This window comes from Rattus norvegicus, chromosome 2 (genome assembly GCF_036323735.1).
Source record: "Rattus norvegicus strain BN/NHsdMcwi chromosome 2, GRCr8, whole genome shotgun sequence".
NCBI classification, from domain to species: Eukaryota; Metazoa; Chordata; class Mammalia; order Rodentia; family Muridae; genus Rattus; species Rattus norvegicus.
Window position 1 is genome coordinate 127960613 of NC_086020.1, and position 21517 is coordinate 127982129.

Here is a 21517-nt window from a genome sequence, read left to right on the forward strand (position 1 = left end):
CAGCCAATTTTAAACCAGACTGTTTCCATCCTAATTATGTTCTCATTACTGGAAATTTCTGGCACCTGAACAATTCTTTGAGATAATCAACTTAAGAAGAAGACTCTTTTTGGCTCACAAATATTAGAGATTTCAGAACGGTGTTTGGTGAGTGAAAACAAATAAATAAAAGGAAGGGAAATGGCAGGGCTTCTCCTAAGTATGTCAGACGAGAGACTTGATTATAGATAATCGCGAGAGCATAGCTAGAAACAGATACACCGAAGACAGTCCTCAATTGTCATGACCCTGAATCAGGTCGGGAGGGGGGAGGGAAAGGGAGAGAGAGGAACCAAGTGCAATTGCCAGGAGGCCAAAGGTACAAAAGGATACAAATGAAAAACTTTAGGTAACCAAGTTGTCTGTATTATGTAGAGAACAGCCTCTGGGGAAAGGGCAGCCCAGCTACTGGGCTGAAAAATTCAGGGAAGAGGGCAGGGAAGACGCTAAACCAGGTAGGGATTGAAGGATGCTGGGAAAACTTGGAGGGCAGGTCTTCTTTGATGCGTTAAATAAGCACCAGAGCCACTTGTCCAGAGTTTGACACTTAAGTTGCTCCTATTGCTTCTGCGTCCATGGAGAGAAAGCAGACTGTGCTGTGTACATAGCGTCTGGAAAGCACACTCCTGTCTTGGTGCAAACAGAAGAAAGAGAAAGAGAAGGTGCTCGTGCTGCTCCCTTTCCCTTAAGTGTTCTTTTCCCGAGTGACTGGATGACCATCACTGAGTTTCTGTTCTGAAGACTCCTCTCATTCGCCATAGCACCAAGCTGGGACTACTTCTTCAATGCATGGGGCTTTGGAATAAATTTAGAATTCAAAGGACAGCATATAAGTTTATGGCTTTCTTCATTGATAGAAAATAGTTTTCAAGCTTAGCTGAAACTTCACATTGTCCACAAGCCCTTCCTAGTTTCAACTGTTATTTTGGAATAGAATTTTATTTTGCCTTCTTTGAATTATCATGGCGATTTTTAGGAATGGCTCTCCTTGTTCATATATATAAAAGCAATGAAGCAATGAAGATGTATATATGTCTTAAAGCAATTTTTTTCACATTAATATAAATCCTACTAGATTTTTTGACCTGTAAAAACCATGTAATTTTCTGCTCACCTCCTCCAAAGCAAGTTTCAATGTGCTTGGTACATATTTAATTCCTTTTGCTATTGTTTAATTTGGTTGTTTCAAAAATTCAATTAAATGAGATGGATCTTGTGAAAATTTAATACATATATTAAGAATATTATTTTGGAAGAAAGTGGAATTAAATGTGTTATCCTTTATAGCAGGTCAGTGAACAACCAGGTCAGATATACCTATTTAAATACCTTTTGTTTGTATGTGTTTTGTTTGTTTGTTTTTGTTTTGTTTTGTTTTCCCTTTAAATCACTTGCAGGTTTCCAGGCAGTCTGGTTACAGAGGAGGATTTTCATAAAAGTGGATGATTCACAGAAGGACATGTCAGTTTAATTCATCCTCTGCTGGGTCTCAGGGTGGCTGTGCTCTGTCAGGTGGGCACCTGCTGAACAGGATTCCATGGCGTTCTTCCCTGACTTAGAAGTCAGTGACATTATGTACTGACTCCATCTATAAATGACAAATAATGCCAGATGCTGTGCTTCCTCTCTGTCTGTTCTGAACACGGGCTAACCTTTACGACTATCAGTTACAATTTCCTACTGTCTACTGAGCAGCTAACAATAGAAAGGGTCCCCTGTGTTCAGCTGAGCTCACCAAAACTTGAAAGTTCAGAGGAAATAGATGGGGCTTGCTGCTTTAATGGTGCATTCAACTCCATCGCTTCTCTTCTTAAATCTTATCCCGAGTTACAACTTGCCTGGTTCTACATTGCTCGGTAGTCAGTGCTCAGGTTAAGGTAAACACAATCCTTTATAATCTTTTCCCAATCCCTTCTGATTAAATACTGTTCCAGGAGTCTGTCTAAGGGACAGCTGAGGCCCCGAAAGCAGCTTCATTGTTGCTGGCATTCTTTCTTACTCTGGGTCTGGGTAGGATGTTTCTATTTGTCTTTTTTTTTAACCACCTTAAATCACCATAGGGATGTGTAATTAGTTTGACAATCTTTATCTGCCCTTCCCCATACTTAGATGAGGTTAACCCTTAAAGGAAATTTGTCATCACGAATCAATGAATCAATGTTGAGCATAAAACATCACCATTATAATTTCTAAATGTTACAAATGCACCTGAGGAAAGAAAAAAAACAGCACTTTAAAAACATAGACAAGGCCTATAGGAGAAGGCAAATGTTTAGTATTTATACTGAAATTTAAAGTTTTCATTTGGTTTGTTTTTATTTCTTGTATCTGCTAGTATAAATTTTTTTCTTAGATTAAAGAAAATGTCTTAAGGAAAGTATGATGAAGACCTCAACCAAGTAAATTTATATATGCCACAAATATACTCATCAAATAGCATCAGACTGAGCATTAAATAAAAATGTGCCTTATGCCGTGTTGCAGCTACTGCTGTTGCTGCTGTTAATTTAGGGTTTTACATCCTATGTGGCTGAGGATGGTTTTGAACTCATGAGCTGGCCCTTTCCACCTCTTTAGTGCAGGATGTATACAATGAACCACCAGGCTCTTCTCAAAATCAAACTATTTCATCCAATTCAATATTCAGTACCCAACTGCACAGAAACACACCAATCAAGCAGAATTTATGACACTGCAAGGAGAATGAGAAGACTTTTGCTTCTTTGCTCAACTGTAAATTGCATGACTTCATAAGAATTTGAGAGAATTGTCTAGATATTGTAACATATGTTTAGTTAGTCAGCTTTCATGCAGTCTACATATTAATGATTTTGAAAAGGTTAACATATCCTTCTTAGAGGGGAAGTTTGACTCTTGAAATGTTTAATTACCCATTGACAGACTCAGGACGGCCAGCATGTGCCATTTTTGCCATGTACAGTCAAGATCTACCTGATGAATTATCAAAGAACAACTTATTTTGACACCTTCTATTAGGAGTCTCTATTACCAGAATACTTTGAAAATTGTAATGCATATTATTTTCCAACAAATATAATTTCCCTTACATATACATTTCAATAATTTAAAAACTAGAATTGTAGTCACGCTTACACTTCTACTTATTCAAGAGGTTAATAGCTTTCTGAAAAGCATATTTTAACACAATTATTCCTATAAATAACCAGCAGTTTCTTTGTCACAGGTCTGTCTAGACACACTAAGGAATATTTTGCTCAAGCCCCAAACTTGATGGCTCACCATCCTGAGTTCACATGGAACTCTGATTTTCTTATTGCCCACCAGTCATGCCCTGCTCCAGCGCAGAGACATGGGGTTCAGCTCTTCCCCAAGATCATGGTCGCTTTGTATTCTGTTGGAATTTAGACAAACTGGTGGAAACTGCCGGCCTAAAGTCATCAGTGTTGAGGACGGGACATTTAATCTCTTAGTAAAAGGCTTTGTAAGATCAATAGCATATGGAAGAGCACATCCAGACTTTGCCATGTCTCAAAGACAAAACTCTGTGCGTTTGACTCCCAACTGCCAGTTCCAGCAGCTACATCGTTTTTCATTTCATTTGAAATGAAAGTGAAAAATGAAGAAAATTCAGATGAATTTTTGGTTGGTTTTGCTTCTATGGACAATGTCCAGCTTGGGGAGGACCTAAATCTGCGTAATGTGGCAGTGACATCCCTAAAATTCAAAGGTGATTGAATATTACATCCTGGGACGATGAGAGAGAATAATGTTTTCATTCCAGCATTGACCTTGAGAATTATTTTTTGAAAATATCAGTCAAACTAAAATTCAGTTTGGGGTATGTCATTTTAACTACAGGAGTACATTTAAAATAGTTGTGTGATGTAGACACTAACCTTCATATAAGGTGATTCATCTATACTTCAAATAATAATCTGTGAATTGTGCATTTATCATTGAATTATAATGCAGACTGTAAATATTATAAATAATACCCAGAAAAATGAAAAGATTAACAACAAAATCAAAGTCTCAATTGATTTGGCAGATAGAGCTAATAGAAAGCTATAATCCTTTAATTGCAAAGATTAAGTTGAAAATACAAGTAAGTAATGATGACAGGGTCTCTAAGTCACCCTGGAAAATAATTTTCTGGAAAAAAGTTACCTTGGTGTTTTTTACTATTTCTGGGTTTTCATGTACTGGTCTCTTGTTGTTAAATTGATTTAACCTAAATTTTTAAGATTAAGTAGCAGTTTATTTAGGAAAATTTACAATTTACCTCATTGGCAGGAAAAATAATCTCTTTTGATTGTTTTATTGTTGGTGGTGGTGGTATGCATATGTCTCTCTCTCTCTTTCTTTCTCTCTCTCTCTGTGTGCGTGTGTGTATGTATGTGTATGAAATTCATTCCTCATGAATCCTAGTTACATTACCACACAGAAGTATTTCTACTTTGTCTTTGAGCCTTGACATCTTCAAGAGTTGAAAGCACACACTAATCTTAGCTATATAGAGTTTTTCCCACTCTTTTACTAACTATTAAACATATAAGGAATTCACCTCAGCAATAGCTCACACTCCATACCCCTCCTCATTCCTTAACCCCAGCCCTCCTATATTTGTTACTGTGCTGTACTATCAAGGAAAGAGATTGAAGTTAATGGGTGAATTTTGGAGAGAGACAACAATATCTAGGAATACGGCATAAAGCATTTCAGTTTTGTGTATTTAATAAGAATAAGGTTCTACTTTTTTATGATTAAAGTGAACTATCAGAATCATCTGTTAAATTTTTTCCAATCCATCAAAAACAATTTTGGTTCTCAACACAAGTATCCAGAATTGGGAGCCTCAACTGACACTACCCAAATAAGACTAGCTTCTAGAGATCTGTGCAAGGCATTTTTAGTACGCTAATTATGCAAGAGGACGCAGCCCACTGTGAGCTATGCTATGCCAAGGCAGGTGGACCTGGACTGTATAAGAACGATCGTTGAGCAAGCCAGGGGAAGCAAGCCAGTACGCATGTGCCCTGGTTTGCTTCAGTTCATATCCTACTTACATCCTGCTCTGACTTCCCTCAAAGACGGATTGGAAGATGAGATAAACTTTCCTTCCTCCACGCTGGTTTCTTCCAATATTTCAGAATGTCTATAGAAACCAAATTAGGGGACAGATATTTTGTAGACAAAGAATATTTTTATTTTCCTGTTCTGCCCCTTAAAGTACTTTCTGATTTGGAACAGGCAAGGCAATTTTTAGAATATTGAATAATTTGAGTGTTTCTGTTGCTCCTCACTACTTGATGAATGCTCTTTTGTTTTAGTGAGAAATGCTACCACATTGGTGCTGTGCGTTTCTTAATCTTGATTAGTCAAGGTGATCCCAAAGCATCTTTGTAGTCTACTTTGTCTTACAGCTTGTTTACATATGTTTGTAAGCAGATTTTAATAGTCGGTCTGTGAAGTCCTTTCAGTTCTCAAATATAATCAAATAAAACATTAGAGAGTTACAATCTCATCATTATAATTTAAGGAAAATACAATATGTAAATTCCAATGAGCTATATGTTAGGTAAACAGCTAAATTATATTCAATTATATATATATATATGTATATATATGTATATATGAAGATAAATTTAGCCATTTATAATTTCAGGGACAAGCTCGTTTTTTGCAATATAGATTTTTATCAAGTTGCTCATATCTATTTGGAATTCTAATGTTTATTGCTATATATACATAAGCACAATCATGAGGACAACAATAAAAGCCTACTGGTTGCTTGTGACATAAGCTTTCGTTATTTCTATTCTTCTGTATTTACTCCATGGGACCTGATTATGTCTCCCTGTCTGTTTATTACTGTAATTCCAAGAAAAAGGTCAACACTCTAGGTTGAGTTTAAGCAAATGTTTACTCCCAAGACCTTTTTCTTGGAATGTCTCAAGTCAAAATGGGAGCTGCTATCTTTCCTTTGATATTTCTATCATTTCTCAAGTATAGGTTTGACGTCTGGTCCTTCTTACCTATAACTGCAGTATCTATTTTTGCTGAGCACCTATATCAGCTAACACTTGGAGAAATGTTTCAACAAGTTGGTAAAAGACTGAGAGACTAATCTTTGTTAATCAAGGGGTATTTAGGTAGTGCCTGGAACCTGTATTTTCTTCTAGACAATTTCATCATTGACCTTTAGTATCAGTGATATCCTTGGAAATTTTAATGACTTTCATCGATACTTTATCCTTTTAACCCCAGCTATTTTTAGATGTTAAATTATATTTTTCTAATATCTCTGTCATATGGTGCTGGTCCTGTATCTTGTGAATATTTCATTCATCTTTATTTTCTTGTAACATTTACCTTTTGACTTTTGAAAGCCAGATATCTTTCATACAATAGTAAGAATGGAGAATAGTTTTAAATCCCTACACAGTATGCATTTTGTCCTGGAAGGCCTTTACTCTGGGGATTTGAGTTGGTTTAACAAGGAATTGTGCTACTGATATTGGACTTGCTCATCTGCACTAAACATATAGTACTTGATTCTGCAGAAATATAGCATAATTATATACATTCTTTCTCCATACTTTCAATCCTATACTTTCTCCATTGTCCTTCCAAATGCAACATCTTTGATGACAAAAGCCATAAAGTAAAGAATAAGACTATATGCACAAGTAAAAGAAAAGAATATGAATACATACAGAAGGATACCAAAACATTTAAAAATACTCTCAAATTCACTCTGTTCACAAATGTAAAAAAAAAAAAAATCTGGATTTGAGTCTAGAATAATTAACAAAAAGGGGAACAATATTAGAAGAGTAAGAAATTAAAAATCAATGATAATGGTAAAATAACCCAAATAAAAGTTCAGTGTAAAAACAGCCCCTTCCGACAAAAGAGATAGTACCCATCAGTTTCTCTTGTCGTCTAATACAAGCAACCATACCACCTCCATGAGATTATTAATGTTAGGAATGTGGGTAGAAAGAAGCAACTTAAGTCTGGACTACTGTATAGTTCCAGAAGATAGAGAAGTATAAAAATAAGCAACCAAAATGTTTGTAGAAAATATCACAACCACAATGGAACCAAACAACTTGCCACAAGGTCTAATTGCAAACTAGAGAGATCTAAAAAATAAAAATAGTGTTAAACTCATAATAAGTGCAAATTGTACATCATAATGTAACAGAAATTCTGATTCTTTTGTTCATTTTGTGCTTTTATTTATCACTTTAGAGAAAAATGTTCTTTCCTTGTATTCTCCAAAGTTTAACAGTGAAAGATTTGCCTCTATTTTTCCCTCACAGAGAAATGAATAGGTTTATGTTTTAATATATTTAGCATGTATTATATTGATGTTCAGATTATTGATACTTGGGCAACAAAACAAAAAAGAGTAGCCCTTCTTTATTAAAATAATAAATGGCTGAGGAAGAAATTAGAGAAGCAACACTCTTCAAAATAGCCCCAAATAATGTAAAATGCCTTGATGGAACTCTAAGTAACCAAATGAAAGAGTTGTATGATGAGAACTTCAAGACTTTGAAGAAAGAAAACAAATTATGATTTTTCTCACTAGTTTTCTCCCACTTTGGTTCTAAATGTGTTATAACTGTAACTGCTTATCCTGATGTCAGATATAGTTCATTTAGTTACACAGCTGTGCTTTGTTGACCTACTGTAGTAGGCCATCTCCATGATTTGGGATATATTTGTTCACTATGTATCTGCAAGTCTTTCATCTATTTGCCTGTTTTATCATATTTACTCTCTTCTGCCTAGCCATAATCAATTAATTTATTTTTTATTTAACTTGTACTTAAGAATACGTTTGCAGAGTGCAAAGACAAAATAAGGCAACTATCATTTAAAATGAGTCTTTTTTCTGAGCTTTCTCTACATACGGCAGCAGTCTGCTTGTTTTGCATAAATGTGATGACAATGTACCTTAAAATTATTACCAACATTGTATGAATTGAGTATGCTCTATATGCATTGTTTAATTATATAACTATGCACATGTGTGTATGCACTAGCACAACAATAGAAAGGAAGAAATGTACAGTAATTTGAGAGAAAATAATGGGAGGTGCACAGAAGGGTTTGAAGAAGAGAAATGAATGTGACAAATGATGAAATTATAAATTACATGTATGAGTTCTTTGAGAATTTCATAGAATGGTTTTGCATCATATTTACCCTATCCCACAACTCATTCCAAAAAAATGTACCTCAGATTCCATGCTTATGATTGAAATTAAACATAGGCGAGTACATTGAAGTAGATTAGTTCATAATTTGAACAAGTTCATACATATATTTAGGAGAGGATCATCTTACTTTGTCTTCTTACATGTTAATATATTTTGTTTGAATCCTTTAAAGGGATGATTTAATCATGTTATATGAGTCATAAACAATATGCAAGCATATGCATATTTTTAAAAAGAAAAATAGAAAGAAAAAAGGAGTGAGAAAGAAAGAAAAAATGGTTTAAACATGTATGCTAAAGGTATGCCACTAGTTGATATGCATAACAGGTAGACTCTAGAATGATGCAAAATTTAAATCAAAACAAAGAAATCATTACCTGATTTAATATTAATATAATCTAATATTAATGATAGTATTTTCCCTTTTGTGTTTAGGTGTGTAATTTCATAGGTGGCAGAAAAGCCAAATGAACAGCCATGAGCAACAGAAACAGATCTGTATGCTTGTGTTCAGATGACTGTTTCAAGGAACTTGGAAAAGTTTGAGTAATTGAGGGGAGTCGTTTTGTAGTAAAAACATATATTATTAAATATAATTATGCCAACTTAGAAATCTCTTTGTTCTTTAAATATTCTGCCTAGAGAGGAGCTGGGAGCCTGTCTCACTTTAACAATAGCTATACAGTAGTGGTAAAGGCTTTCTGTGCACCCATAGGTAAGGAACTGTCAAAATCATCAAACCTTGAAATTCTTTACTCCTACTCATCCCATTATTCTGTTTAATCTTTTGTTTTAGCTACTTCTGTACTTAAAAAAGTAATAAATGCACATAGTTTAAAAAGTCAGCCAGTACCACAAGGCTGTAATAAAGCACTCAGACACTTGTCTCAACCAGGAACTCCCCTGACTTCCTACGGACAATGTGTCACCTCTCCAAAGAGGCTTTGTACTGTGGATTTTCATATTTAAAACTTGTACCTTTAACATTTATTTCTTGAGCTATGAAATTACTTTTTGCTTCATTTTTATGGAAGATAATGAATTATTGCTCAATTGTGTCTTCTTTCTTCCATCTTTCTAAAAAAATTTTTAAATTAATACTATTTGTCATACAAATCATTGTGTTTTATTATGATAATATATTTTATCCAGTTACATTATACATGTGTTTTTGTTTTTCCTGTTGATAAGGGTGGGAGATGGAATGCTTACCTAGAAGGTCTAAGGAAGGGTTATTTTGGATGTATCTGTGGAATAATTAAAGAGTGTGACTTCTTCATATGATCTTATTTACTACATGGTCAAAGATTTAACAAAACAAACTGATAATGTGTATTGGAGTCCTCTCGGCTGGATCCTGCTTTATTTTTCCTTCAGGTTGGGTAAATGGATCTCAAGGCAGCTGTAGAACAAGAGTGAGCACTTGGGCTTTCCTTCCCTCCATACTGAACTTCTTGATATACCTGTGGTTTCTGGATCTTATGTCTTTTGTGTGTTTAAATTTTTTACAGAGGACACATGTTTACTCACCTGTTAAGATGAAAATTCACAAGGATATTCTGAACCTCAAAATTGTTTTGAAAATAACTTGATTCTGTGTCTTTTCCTCCAATTTGTCTCAATTGCAGATATTTTAGGCTCAAAATATCCACATAATTTTAATGAATTTGTCTTAATGTAGTATAAATCCCCATGGTAGTTACAATTTATACACTAATTAACTGTGGGTGAGATGTGGTGTTTTATTGAATTTGAACAACTCTGAAAATGTTTTTGGTCATTGGAATTCTATAATTGAATTAAAATTCACCTTTATATGAGCTTATTTTTACATTTTCTGTTTGTTTTTGTTTTATTTTATTGTTTTTTTTTTGTGGTTAGGTGGTTGGTTTGCTATGTAACTGGTGAATTATTTCATTACATTCTGAATTATTTTTCTGTCTTTATTGCAAACCAAACTGTGAACCAAAGCCATTGTCCCATTTCTTACTACTAGTAGAATAAAGAAGATTTCCCCTGTTCCACACTCTCACCGGTATAGGATGAAGTCATGCTTTGTATTTTAGGCATTGTTTTAAATTGCAATTACTTCACAGTAAGGACCAGCTGCCTCTTATTGAGGATAGAGTTACCTTCTGTACGACTCTGGGTTGAACTATTTATGTCCCTGATACTGAGTTTTAAGGGTTTATGATTTGGACGCCATCATTTTCTTGGATATGTCTTTTATGCCATCTTTTTGCCAGTGGCTGTCCTCAGTTGCTATAATGTGGCCTTTTGCAGTATAGTTTCACCTACTTTTCAACATCCAAAAAGGTGTTGACATTTTTTTTTTTTTATTAACTTGAGTATTTCTTATATACATTTCGAGTGTTATTCCCTTTCCCGGTTTCCGGGCAAACATCCCCCTCCCCCCTCCCCGTCCTTATGGGTGTTCCCCTCCCAACCCTCCCCCCATTGCCGCCCTCCCCCCATAGACTAGTTCACTGGGGGTTCAGTCTTAGCAGGACCCAGGGCTTCCCCTTCCACTGGTGCTCTTACTAGGATATTCATTGCTACCTATGGGGTCAGAGTCGAGGGTCAGTCCATGTATAGTCTTTAGGTAGTGGCTTAGTCCCTGGAAGCTCTGATTGCTTGGCATTGTTGTACTTTTGGGGTCTCGAGCCCCTTCAAGCTCTTCCAGTTCTTTCTCTGATTCCTTCAATAGGGGACCTATTCTCAGTTCAGTGGTTTGCTGCTGGCATTCACCTCTGTATTTGCTGTATTCTGGCTGTGTCTCTCAGGAGAGATCTACATCCGGCTCCTGTCGGTCTGCACTTCTTTGCTTCATCCATCTTGTCTAATTGGGTGGCTGTATATGTATGGGCCACCTGTGGGGCAGGCTCTGAATGGGTGTTCCTTCAGTCTCTGTTTTAATCTTTGCCTCTCCCTTCCCTGCCAAGGGTATTCTTTTTCCTCATTTAAAGAAGGAGTGAAGCATTCACATTTTGATCATCCGTTTTGAGTTTCATTTGTTCTAGGGATCTAGGGTAATTCAAGCATTTGGGCTAATAGCCACTTATCAATGAGTGCATACCATGTATGTCTTTCTGTGATTGGGTTAGCTCACTCAGGATGATATTTTCCAGTTCCAACCATTTGCCTACGAATTTCATAAACCCGTTGTTTTTGATAGCTGAGTAATATTCCATTGTGTAGATGTACCACATTTTCTGTATCCATTCCTCTGTTGAAGGGCATCTGGGTTCTTTCCAGTTTCTGGCTATTATAAATAAGGCTGCGATGAACATAGTGGAGCACGTGTCTCTTTTATATGTTGAGGCATCTTTTGGGTATATGCCCAAGAGAGGTATAGCTGGATCCTCAGGCAGTTCAATGTCCAATTTTCTGAGGAACCTCCAGACTGATTTCCAGAATGGTTTTACCAGTCTGCAATCCCACCAACAATGGAGGAGTGTTCCTCTTTCTCCACATCCTCGCCAGCATCTGCTGTCACCTGAATTTTTGATCTTAGCCATTCTCACTGGTGTGAGGTGAAATCTCAGGGTTGTTTTGATTTGCATTTCCCTTATGACTAAAGATGTTGAACATTTCTTTAGGTGTTTCTCGGCCATTCGGCATTCCTCAGCTGTGAATTCTTTGTTTAGCTCTGAACCCCATTTTTTAATAGGGTTATTTGTTTCCCTGCGGTCTAACTTCTTGAGTTCTTTGTATATTTTGGATATAAGGCCTCTATCTGTTGTAGGATTGGTAAAGATCTTTTCCCAATCTGTTGGTTGCCGTTTTGTCCTAACCACAGTGTCCTTTGCCTTACAGAAGCTTTGCAGTTTTATGAGATCCCATTTGTCGATTCTTGATCTTAGAGCATAAGCCATTGGTGTTTTGTTCAGGAAATTTTTTCCAGTGCCCATGTGTTCCAGATGCTTCCCTAGTTTTTCTTCTATTAGTTTGAGTGTGTCTGGTTTGATGTGGAGGTCCTTGATCCACTTGGACTTAAGCTTTGTACAGGGTGATAAGCATGGATCGATCTGCATTCTTCTACATGTTGCCCTCCAGTTGAACCAGCACCATTTGCTGAAAATGCTATCTTTTTTCCATTGGATGGTTTTGGCTCCTTTGTCAAAAATCAAGTGACCATAGGTGTGTGGGTTCATTTCTGGGTCTTCAATTCTATTCCATTGGTCTATCTGTCTGTCTCTGTACCAATACCATGCAGTTTTTATCACTATTGCTCTGTAATACTGCTTGAGTTCAGGGATAGTGATTCCCCCTGAAGTCCTTTTATTGTTGAGGATAGCTTTAGCTATCCTGGGTTTTTTGTTATTCCAGATGAATTTGCAAATTGTTCTGTCTAACTCTTTGAAGAATTGGATTGGTATTTTGATGGGGATTGCATTGAATCTGTAGATTGCTTTTGGTAAAATGGCCATTTTTACTATATTAATCCTGCCAATCCATGAGCATGGGAGATCTTTCCATCTTCTGAGGTCTTCTTCAATTTCTTTCCTCAGTGTCTTGAAGTTCTTATTGTACAGATCTTTTACTTGCTTGGTTAAAGTCACACCGAGGTACTTTATATTATTTGGGTCTATTATGAAGGGTGTCGTTTCCCTAATTTCTTTCTCGGCTTGTTTCTCTTTTGTATAGAGGAAGGCAACTGATTTATTTGAGTTAATTTTATACCCAGCCACTTTGCTGAAGTTGTTTATCAGCTTTAGTAGTTCTCTGGTGGAACTTTTGGGATCACTTAAATATACTATCATGTCATCTGCAAATAGTGATATTTTGACCTCTTCTTTTCCGATCTGTATCCCCTTGATCTCCTTTTGTTGTCTGATTGCTCTGGCTAGAACTTCAAGAACTATATTGAATAAGTAGGGAGAGAGTGGGCAGCCTTGTCTAGTCCCTGATTTTAGTGGGATTGCTTCAAGTATCTCTCCATTTAGTTTAATGTTAGCAACTGGTTTGCTGTATATGGCTTTTACTATGTTTAGGTATGGGCCTTGAATTCCTATTCTTTCCAGGACTTTTATCATGAAGGGGTGTTGAATTTTGTCAAATGCTTTCTCAGCATCTAATGAAATGATCATGTGGTTCTGTTCTTTCAGTTTGCTTATATAATGGATCACGTTGATGGTTTTCCGTATATTAAACCATCCCTGCATGCCTGGGATGAAGCCTACTTGATCATGGTGGATGATTGTTTTGATGTGCTCTTGAATTCGGTTTGCCAGAATTTTATTGAGTATTTTTGCGTCGATATTCATAAGGGAAATTGGTCTGAAGTTCTCTTTCTTTGTTGTGTCTTTGTGTGGTTTAGGTATAAGAGTAATTGTGGCTTCGTAGAAGGAATTCGGTAGGGCTCCATCTGTTTCAATTTTGTGGAACAGTTTGGATAATATTGGTATGAGGTCTTCTATGAAGGTTTGATAGAATTCTGCACTAAACCCATCTGGACCTGGGCTCTTTTTGGTTGGGAGACCTTTAATGACTGCTTCTATTTCCTTAGGAGTTATGGGGTTGTTTAACTGGTTTATCTGTTCCTGATTTAACTTCGATACCTGGTATCTGTCTAGGAAATTGTCCATTTCCTGAAGATTTTCAAATTTTGTTGAATATAGGTTTTTATAGTAAGATCTGATGATTTTTTGAATTTCCTCTGAATCTGTAGTTATGTCTCCCTTTTCATTTCTGATTTTGTTAATTTGGACGCACTCTCTGTGTCCTCTCGTTAGTCTGGCTAAGGGTTTATCTATCTTGTTGATTTTCTCAAAGAACCAATGTTGGTTCTGTTGATTCTTTCTATGGTCCTTTTTGTTTCTACTTGGTTGATTTCAGCTCTGAGTTTGATTATTTCCTGCCTTCTACTCCTCCTGGGTGTATTTGCTTCTTTTTGTTCTAGAGCTTTTAGGTGTGCTGTCAAGCTGCTGACATATGCTCTTTCCTGTTTCTTTCTGCAGGCACTCAGCGCTATGAGTTTTCCTCTTAGCACAGCTTTCATTGTGTCCCATAAATTTGGGTATGTTGTATCTTCATTTTCATTAAATTCTAAAAAGTTTTTAATTTCTTTCTTTATTTCTTCCTTGACCAGGTTATCATTGAGTAGAGCATTGTTCAATTTCCACGTATATGTGGGCATTCTTCTCTTACTGTTATTGAAGACCAGTTTTAGGCCGTGGTGGTCCGATAGCACGCATGGGATTATTTCTATCTTTCTGTACCTGTTGAGGCCCGTTTTTTGACCAATTATATGGTCAATTTTGGAGAAAGTACCATGAGGAGCTGAGAAGAAGGTATATCCTTTTGCTTTAGGATAGAATGTTCTATAAATATCCGTTAAGTCCATTTGGCTCATGACTTCTCTTAGTCTGTCGACATCACTGTTTAATTTCTGTTTCCATGATCTCTCCATTGATGAGAGTGGGGTGTTGAAATCTCCCACTATTATTGTGTGAGGTGCAATGTGTGTTTTGAGCTTTAGTAAGGTTTCTTTTACGTATGTAGGTGCCCTTGTATTTGGGGCATAGATATTTAGGATTGAGAGTTCATCTTGGTGGATTTTTCCTTTGATGAATATGAAGTGTCCTTCCTTATCTTTTTTGATGACTTTTAGTTGGAAATTGATTTTATTTGATATTAGAATGGCTACTCCAGCTTGCTTCTTCTGACCATTTGCTTGGAAAGTTGTTTTCCAGCCTTTCACTCTGAGGTAGTGTCTGTCTTTGTCTCTGTGGTGTGTTTCCTGTAGGCAGCAGAATGCAGGGTCCTCGTTGCGTATCCAGTTTGTTAATCTATTTCTTTTTATTGGGGAGTTGAGGCCATTGATATTGAGAGATATTAAGGAATAGTGATTATTGTTTCCCTTTATATTCATATTTGGATGTGAGGTTATGTTTGTGTGCTTTCATTCTCTTTGTTTTGTTGCCAAGACGATTAGTTTCTTGCTTCTTCTAGGGTATAGCTTGCCTCCTTATGTTGGGCTTTACCATTTATTATCCTTTGTCGTGCTGGATTTGTAGAAAGATATTGTGTAAATTTGGTTTTGTCATGGAATATCTTGGTTTCTCCATCAATGTTAATTGAGAGTTTTGCTGGATACAGTAACCTGGGCTGGCATTTGTGTTCTCTTAGGGTCTGTATAACATCAGTCCAGGATCTTCTGGCCTTCATAGTTTCTGGCGAGAAGTCTGGTGTGATTCTGATAGGTCTCCCTTTATATGTTACTTGACCTTTTTCCCTTACTGCTTTTAATATTCTTTCTTTATTTTGTGCGTTTGGTGTTTTGACAATTATGTGACGGGAGGTGTTTCTTTTCTGGTCCAATCTATTTGGAGTTCTGTAGGCTTCTTGTATGTCTATGGGTATCTCTTTTTTTAGGTTAGGGAAGTTTTCTTCTATGATTTTGTTGAAGATATTTACTGGTCCTTTGAGCTGGGAGTCTTCACTCTCTTCTATACCTATTATCCTTAGGTTTGATCTTCTCATTGAGTCCTGGATTTCCTGTATGTTTTGGACCAGTACCTTTTTCCGCTTTACATTATCTTTGACAGTTGAGTCAATGATTTCTATGGAATCTTCTGCTCCTGAGATTCTCTCTTCCATCTCTTGTATTCTGTTGGTGAAGCTTGTATCTACAGCTCCTTGTCTCTTCTTTTGGTTTTCTATATCCAGGGTTGTTTCCATGTGTTCTTTCTTGATTGCTTCTATTTCCATTTTTAATTCCTTCAACTGTTTGTTTGTGTTTTCCTGGAATTCTTTCAGGGATTTTTGTGATTCCTCTCTGTAGGCTTTTACTTGTTTATTAATGTTTTCCTGTGCTTCCCTAAGTGTGTTCATGTCTTTCTTGAAGTCCTCCAGCATCATGATCAAATATGATTTTGAAACTAGATCTTGCTTTTCTGGTGTGTTTGGATATTCCGTGTTTGCTTTGGTGGGAGAATTGGGCTCCGATGATGCCATGTAGTCTTGGTTTCTGTTGCTTGGGTTCCTGCGCTTGCCTCTCGCCATCAGATTATCTCTAGTGTTACTTTGTTCTGCTATTTCTGACAGTGGCTAGACTGTCCTATAAGCCTGTGTGTCAGGAGTGCTGTAGACCTGTTTTCCTCTCTTTCAGTCAGTTATGGGGACAGAGTGTTCTGCTTTCGGGCGTGTAGTTTTTCCTCTCTACAGGTCTTCAGCTGTTCCTGTGGGCCTGTGTCTTGAGTTCACCAGGCAGCTTTCTTGCAGCAGAAAATTTGGTCTTACCTGTGGTCCTGAGGCTCAAGTTCGCTCATGGGGTGCTGCCCACGGGCTCTCTGCAGCGGCAGCAATCAGGAAGACCTGTGCCGCCCCTTCCGGGAGCTTCAGTGCACCAGGGTTCCAGATGGTCTTTGGCTTTTTCCTCTGGCGTCCGAGATGTGTGTGCAGGGAGCAGTCTCTTCTGGTTTCCCAGGCTTGTCTGCCTCTCTGAAGGTTTAGCTCTCCCTCCCACGGGATTTGGGTGCAGAGAACTGTTTATCCGGTCTGTTTCTTTCAGGTTCCGGCGGTGTCTCAGGCGCAGGGGTCCTGCCGCTCCTGGGCCCTCTCCCACGGGAGCCCAGAGGCCTTATACAGTTTCCTCTTGGGCCAGGGATGTGGGCAGGGGTGAGCAGTGTTGGTGGTCTCTTCCGCTCTGCAGCCTCCGGAGTGCCCACCTGACCAGGCGGTTGGGTCTCTCTCTCACCGGGTCTGGGAGCAGAGAGCTGCTGCGGGCCGGGATCCGCGGGTGTGGGACTTCCGCTAAACACAGAACGTGCCCGGTCCTAGAGAAATTCTGCTTTCGTGTGTCCCAAGCTCACCAGGCAGCTTTCGTGCAGCAGAAATTTTGGTCTTACCTGTGGTCCCGAGGCTCAGGTTCGCTCGTGGGGTGCTGCCCAGGGGCTCTCTGCAGCGGCAGCCGACATTTTTCATTTTCTTTGACACTGTGATATAGGTATATAGTTATAAAGGTATAAAGCTATCATCTAATAGACAAAACATGTAACAAAATGTATATAATTTTGTTATTTTATTGAATTTTTATACATTGTGTACTGTGCTGACTCACATTTCTTTTTATTTTCTCCTCATAACATGCACAATATAATATCTCTCGATATGTTTTATTTATTATACTTAATGCCATCTGATTCACTTACATTTTTACATATAAAGGCAAATAATTTGCCTCCCTTCTCTATGTAAATACAACTGTCACAGTGAGCTATTCAGTCTTTACTTGTCAGGTTAGTGAGCATAGCGAGTTTTCTAACTCACTTATTGTTCATAATTATTTTTAGTGTCTTATGTGAAATTATTATTTATCATTTCAGCTTCATCCAAATGTAGGTAAATATAATGAATTAATTAAATTTCTGGCCCATGATGTAGAAAATCTCTCACAAACATCCATAGATTTATTTCTAAGGTTATGCTGGGTCTTGTCAAGTTAACAATTATCATAAGCCATCACACATTCATTCACTAAATGTTTATGATGAGAGTAAGCCAATTCATGGATTAGTCAGAAAATATATAGAATAGTGAGATAAGCCAAGATGTAGCTTTTCTAAGTAAACAATCTCCATGTACATGTAATAGATGTTTGCTAAATTCTCCTAAGGTATCTGTTACATAGAACATTACACTTAATAATTCTGTACTTCAATTTTGAATTTGTATATATTCTCATAAGTAGGTACAGATGGATATAATTTAGGTAACCTGATGTATACTTTTTTTAAAAAATTGCAATGCAATGCTATCATTTAGCATTTACATTCAAGAATAGTAAAATTGTGCCTACAACACATATGTGTTTTTTAAATAAGTGCATTTCTGTGAGTTTATGTGCCTGAATACTAATATAATAGAAAGTTATTAAAATTAGCTTCTGGGAGGAAACTAAGTAGAATCATGGTGATTTGAAGTATATGTGTTTGTATGCCATATATAAACCAACTATAATTTCAAAAATTGTTTTAAGTTTAGATACATCATGATTTTTCACTTAAAGTACTTTTGAAATTATTCTAGTTGCTTAGAAGGTAATAATAACTAGTTTGTTGACACGATGGGGTTTAATTTATTGTTTAATATCTTCCTATTTTTTATTTATCTATCTTCCTCAACTCTTTTCTGTATCCAGAAATATTTCTGGGTGGCCTTTAGGGAGGTGAACAAGGAAGCAGTGAACCATGGAAATATGTTAAGAACATTAAAATGTAGTAGGTAGATTGTAAGGCATGAAACAAAATAGTTCCAATATCCAAGGAGTTGTATTGCAACCTGAAGATAAGGACAATACCAAGAAAATAATTGTAAAGTTTGTGTCCTATAGAAACTCAGATGAAATGAAAAGAGGAGAGAGAATTCACTACAGTGTAGTTACTGTGAGGGTGGGTAGAGAGGAATCATCAACAGGGATAGATAAAAGAATAGCAATTTGATTCAAGAAATATATGGCAGGTCATTAGTATCAGGGAAGAAGAGTGATGGTCCATTAAAAAGCTGTTTGTGTGTGTTCCTGCTTGTCTGTATGTGCACCGTATGCACACAGGTCTTTGCAGAGGTGATGTGCACAGGTGTCCATAGAGTTGAGATGTCAGTGCAAAGTCCCTGAAATTACAGGTTGTTGAAAACCACCCAAATGGGTGGTAATAACTGAATTCAGGTCTCTGTAAAACGGCAAGAGCTCTTACCACTGAGTCATCTCTCCAGGTTGCCATATGGCATTTTATACAGCATTGCCTCCTCTGCAGATTGGCTGCTGAGGCAGAAATATTTATCCTCGCATATATAAATCCAACAGACTAGTCTGCATTCCTCATCAGACTTTTGGAATAAATAGAAAGCTGAAGCCATGCTACTTCGCCCTTGAGCTAATTTTGAATACAAAGAATAATTTCTTGCTACATAGAAATATAAAAATTGTATAAAATAGTGACATAAGAAAATATTACTGTATTTAGATTTTATTCTATATTTTAATAATCATTTAAAAAGTAAACCTACTTCCTTAATGAATAAGTTACAGAAACCTAACAATTTTTGCTATACAATCAGATATTTTACCTGTAGAAAATAATTTATATATAAACATTCAGAGAGAACCTGTAGGTTTCATTAGTACATTCTTTAATAGGCTCACATTATTAAAAAATATGGGCTATATTATTGTTAATCTTGATTGTCATCTTGTTTGGACCTGAAATCAACTAAGAGAAATATCTCTGGGTAAGTCTGAGAGGAACATCCATGAAAAATTGCCTGAGGAGAATAGATATGTACCAGGAGAGTGACCATCAGCATCCTGCAATAAACCACAAACTATGAGGTCTAAAAATAAAATACAATACAATAAAATATAAGGCATGCATGCATGCCTGTCTCTTGTGCTAGCTAATTTTGTGTATACTTGAAACAAGTTAGGTTGCTGGAGAGAAATGAGCCTCAAATAAGAAAACACCTCTCTGTAACCCTTGAGTCCCACACCCTCAACTCCTGCTGTTGCTATCTCGTGACTCCAGGCCAGATCTGGAAATTCTGTGGACAACTTTCTACAGAAGCAAAGTACACAGAGATGCTGCTGCCCTTCAGTGATAAAATCAGAGGGTTTCCAATCCTGCATTTCTCCTTTACCCCGGGCCACACTATGCCCCAGAGTGAGTATTACAAGCATTGCTGGCCTAATGGATAGGTTATGGGAGGGATGGGACGGGGTCTCCCGAAGGTCATCAAGGTATAGGCACAACACGAATGGTGTTGATGAAGCCAGAGCAAGGGTGCCACCATGTCAGCACAATGACACATCTTCCTTCTTGAAGAAGCCTCAGGCCTTGCTAACATTCATGGCCAAGTTTACAGGAAGGTCAACATCCTTAGTCCAAGCATCCTATACCGCATCCTTACACAGCACAGGGAAGATGCCCAGGTACAGATGGGCCTGGCGAGCAGTATAGGGATTGCATGTTACAGCAATGATAGGAACCTTTGGGCAGTACCGGGCCCCTTGGGAGCACTCCTGCCAGACTTGGTGAGCATAATAATGGCTCCACTGCAGCACTTGAGGTGCTCCACAGCGCCCAAAGCTGCAGCTTCTGCAGGGTAATGGGTGCCAGACAATGCAAATAACTGCAAGTGGTAGGTGGCAGCCTCTGTCTTTTGGACAAAAAGGTGCTGCATGTGAACAGCCTCCAGAGGGTTCCTTTCCAGAGAAACCCTTTGGCTGTTTCTCCAAACAGCAAAGTTGCAGTCTGCTCCATCTAGGATTACATTGCCTTCAAGCATGGGTGGGGCGTGGCTTCTTGATCATGCTCTCCAGCCTTGCAAATGAAAGATGCGAACACCATGTCCAGGTCCTGCACCACCCCAAACATGGGGTGTCATGGATGTCATTTTTGGACATGGCGGGAGGTCCACAGCAGCTCCGGACAGATTCACACCCTTCTTGCTGCCCAAGGAGTTACCACTCTCCACCTCTGTCACCAGGTAGTCAATACCGTTCTTCACCCGCAGTGAGATGAGTCCAGGTTTACATAGACCTTGTTGCCCACCTCCATTACCTTGCAGATATTCTTATAGTCCAGCCACAGGAAGTTCTCCTCACACTTCTCCATGTAGGCATTATCCAGGGTAATCTTCAGAGTGACTCCCTTCTTCCTTTGTGTCCAGAGCCACCACAATGGAAAGATAGAGAATGGGATCAGATGCAAAACTTTCTGTGGTTGCACAGACATTCTTAATAGTCTCTGCATGGTACTCATGGGTTCCATGAGAGAAATTCAGATGAGCCACATTCATTCCAGACATAATCATTCCCTTCAACATCTCCACAGATTGGCCAATGGTACAAATGATGCCAGTGTTGTGGGCCATGATGGGTGCGGAGTCAATTTCCAGGCAGCACATGTGTTCCAAGAAGGTATTAGTCATGGCTGCATGGAGCTGCTGGGTCTGCATGAAGGCAGTCCCTGCTTTGCTGTGTGTCTTTGGCATGGTTCCTGAGGTCCTTGGGAGTATTCAGATCCTGCTGCAATACCTATTGAGTCAGGACGCTCGCTGATGATAATGTTCTAAACCTCTGACCTTGGAATCATGTCCTGACTCCATGTTCCTGCTCTGTTTGAATTCCTGTCCTAACTTTCTTTGATGATGAACAGTAGGGTTGAAATATATGCCATAAAACCCTTTGCTCCCCAAATTGCTTATGGTAATAGTGTTTCATCACAAATTGGTAACCCTAAAACATTCTGCCTGTTTCTGGC

At 37.8% G+C, this 21517-nt stretch overlaps 1 pseudogene; it reads right to left on the minus strand.

Moving 5' to 3' along the window:
- Positions 1-19987: 19987 nt before the first annotated feature.
- On the minus strand, positions 19988-21254 carry Pkm-ps6 (pyruvate kinase M1/2, pseudogene 6; annotated as a pseudogene).
- Positions 21255-21517: the final 263 nt, after the last annotated feature.